The sequence below is a fragment of the Carassius carassius genome, chromosome 8, assembly GCF_963082965.1.
Source record: "Carassius carassius chromosome 8, fCarCar2.1, whole genome shotgun sequence".
Classification (NCBI taxonomy): Eukaryota; Metazoa; Chordata; class Actinopteri; order Cypriniformes; family Cyprinidae; genus Carassius; species Carassius carassius.
The window spans coordinates 35,150,438-35,154,212 of NC_081762.1; the positions used below are offsets into that span (position 1 = coordinate 35,150,438).

Consider the following 3,775-nt stretch of genomic DNA (forward strand, 5'->3'; position numbering starts at 1 on the left):
ATAATTATAGTTGTACCACTGTAATGATAGTGTTTAAATGTGCTTTTATATGACATATTTCACAGTAATCACATTTACTGTACCATGCTTGTAATACCTTTCTAATGTAAAAAAAAAAAAAAAAACACATTTTTCCCATCTTGCAGTTCATTCATATTAGTTTATATCTTAAATATTTTGCTCACAGATCACTATTAACATTCTGTATATAATTCTGTTTTATTTTCTCTCCCCTTGTATTTATTTTTTAGCTGAAAAGATGTAAAGGAAGCAGTCGTCCCAGTCGTGTTTGTGGAGAGGTATTCCTTCAGAAATGGAGAAGACAGAAAGCTGCAGAGGCAGGTTGGTCTGTGACTGTGATAGTTTGTTCCTTTTATCAAACATTCCTGCTGTTATCATTTGCACAGCATTTGTTGTTTCTTAAACTGTTGTACGGTCCAAACACCCACACTTGCCATCTTTGCACATTTCCTTTATTTGGCCCAAGTGAACATGAAGATCACAAGTGTGTGTCGATCTTAACATGACAAAGTTTGTTTCAACTTTGCATTTTAAAATAAACTTCTAAATGTTTTTCCAATAGTCCCTATTAAAGATGACAATTTAATTTGTGGTGCTTCTAATTAAGTGATAAAAAGAAGTTACAAATGATGTACAAAATAAATATACTTTTCTGTGCACCAAGAAATTATTCTCACTATCTAATTATTATTATTAATATTTCACATACATTGGAAAGGTTTGCGTGACCTCCTGTGAGATCTCTGCAAAAAGTCTCACGATTAATTCCAAAACATGATGCATGATGGGATACACTAAGCGTTGTAAAGCGCTCCAGTGCAGTATTGGAGAGGTTTAGTTTGTGTTAAGGATGCTGCGCTTTGGCATTATTAAGACCGGGGACAGTATTGTGCATGCACTGTCACGTACACACACTCTCAAGGGACCTCAAGTGTGGGTATTTGGAAAGGGGAAAAGTCTTTAAAATGATCCCTAAATACAGTCGCACATCAAAGTCTTAATAATTCAGTAATTCAATTAAACACTTGTATGATATTGTACAAGCCCCTGGACAATCTCATCTGACACTGTCACAATATTGGAAAATCACACAGTCAGAAAGTTTATATTGTTCATTAGCTTCTCATTAAATTACTTCAAATAAGCCCCATCAGTTCATGTTCCCACTATACGTGATCTCCATGAGTAGAAATGCTAGTTAAATGTGTCACGTGATATATATTAAATCTTTGATTAATTTGTCAGAACCAGATCAATTACACTACTGATAACAGCCCTATTAGCATGTATTAATTTTTAAACCAACTCATATGAATATAGCTTGCTATTAATGACTTATACAGCAATTAATTATACAGCATCTTTGCAGAGGATGCTTTCATGGTCTAAAAAATAATGTATAAGTAATGAATAAGTTGCATGTAATGAAATAATATTTCTGTCTTACAGGATTGTTTGCAGATAATGCTGCTCTTCTTTTTCAGAAGTTTTTGGTGAGCCAACCCTCACACACCTTCCTAAAAACTAAAAGAGCTATTACTGAGTCTCAGTGAATCTTGCCATGATCAGCTCTTCCCAGGTACCTTTTTTTTTAAATATTTTTGAATTAACATTTACTCATCAAATGCTCTGGTCTGAATCTTACTTTAAATTAACTTAATTATATGTTTAATGAGCAATATTAATTGCACACAGAGTAAGTAGAGATTATCTTGTTTCACAGAAGAGAAGGAAGACCAAGGAAATGATTTGCTCAGGATGAGGAATGAAGACGGCCATCTTGTGCTCAAACAAACAGAAGTCCTCTGGTATGTGTGTGTGTTGAAGCAATGCTGTGTTATGTGTTACAGCACTTTATGATGATCTCTCACAGGTCTGGTCATGTCAGCCGTGATTATTCTTTCCAATGTTTTTATTGTTATGTTATTTTATTTGATACAGCTATTATAATTATAGCATGTTAGCAAAGTGTGACTGAAACATTTTTAATCTTAAGTTTTTAAAAAACACTACCTGTTTTTCTTAAAAGCATACAAGTGCCATAAAAGTGGTTTAATTGATATAAACACCAATTGACATTATCTCATTGTATTGTAAACGTTGTGTTATAAATTGTGGATTGATATTTGATTGGTTTGAAGCAAGGCCTTACACTCCACAGACTAAAACACATTTGTGAGAGAAGTCAGGAACTTTGGAGAAAGATTCTAGAGGAAGAAAACACATTTACTGCAACATTAGATCAATTCTAGAGTCTCTGAGAACTACACATGCTAATGCAGTCTCATGAGCAAGACCTTTGCCTCTGTAATTTTTTCTTAATTCTTGCAGAATTAAATTGTTTATTGCAATACTTTAACAATTTCACTTTGCACAGATGATCTCATCAGCCAAATGAGGGGTTTTGATCAAGTGATGCTCTTGAAAGGAGTGAAAGAAGAGGATGTGGTAAATTGTCTTCAGAGAAAAGGCTTCTCAAAAGGTCTTAAAACAGCTTGAAGAATGGTAAGTGTACAATACTACAAGGGTCATAGTTGCTCACCCTGCTAAAATCACACAGAACATAAACTGAGCTCTCTGTCCATTAAACAACTTCATCTGGATTGTTTGTTTCACTTTGACCAGGTCTGGGATCTCAGGACTGAGAGATCCTCTGGCTGAGAACAAGCTACACCACATCGGTGCTGGATATCAACCCCAAACTGTTTCCAGACACGAGAGAAGAAGATCACGATGGGGAGATGAAACCAGTTTAGATGTGATGATAAGGAATCATTATTTTCTGGAACAGTATCACATGTCTTATATGTACTGTATCGCATGATCTGAATCACAGTTGACTGGATGGGATTGTGTGACTTTTAAGGACATTTCATCACTCATCTGTGTGAACTGATTAATATATGAGGTTAATGTATTTTTGTTGATAATTATTTTCCTTGAATCTTATTTGTCTTGATGCTACTTTATCATCTTTATATTCTATGCTTCAATAAAATGAAAATGGTGAATATTGTGTTCTGAAGATTCTTGGTAAATACATCATTTTACTAGGTAGGCTCATATGTGTTTATTTTAGACTTGGAAAAACTACATATTATTAATTATCGGGATTATTTTTTACTTAAGACATAAAAATATTTGATCAGATTAATGACATCTGGGACATCAATACACCAGAAAGTTATTATTTTTATATTTAGTAACAAATGCCAATTGTTTTGTGAAAGAAAGGGAGTTACGAGATTAATTATTTTGCATTACAAGATGATGCCATGGGCTTTATTGTTACAAACACTTGAGGGATAACTGAGAATGTAGCAGGAATGATCAATGTTTATCTTGAACTGCATTAAAACCAAGAGCATGCACATTACTGATGTCCAGTACCTGAGGAGCAAGATAAGGGGGTGAGGAGGACATTTTTACACAGATTTTTTCTAATTAGTTTTTCCATGTTTCATCAGATGGCCTCACCATGTCCTGTCAAAAGCTTTACTAGCCATGATGTTAAGATTAGAAAAGTGTGGACTGTGAAAACTGTCAGATATAAATGTGACTCAGCTCAGTTTGTTGTCCATGATGAGGAGAATACATATATGTAGGATTTACTGCCCTTCTACCCCCAGGGGCCCAGTAGCACCCCCTGGAAGAGCCCAAAACTGTACATTTCAAATGGCTGTAAATCAGAGTCAAATTAACATATCAAAGAGAAAAGCAGCAGGATTACTACTTATGCTATGCTGATAAAATA

General features: G+C 34.5%; 1 long non-coding RNA gene across 1 annotated transcript; it reads left to right on the forward strand.

Moving 5' to 3' along the window:
* The first annotated feature begins 1,497 nt into the window (after positions 1-1,497).
* On the forward strand, positions 1,498-2,814 carry LOC132144823 (uncharacterized). Its single transcript, XR_009434416.1, has 4 exons — positions 1,498-1,600; positions 1,745-1,829; positions 2,399-2,526; positions 2,647-2,814. It is a non-coding gene; the product is annotated as an uncharacterized LOC132144823 (long non-coding RNA).
* Positions 2,815-3,775: the final 961 nt, after the last annotated feature.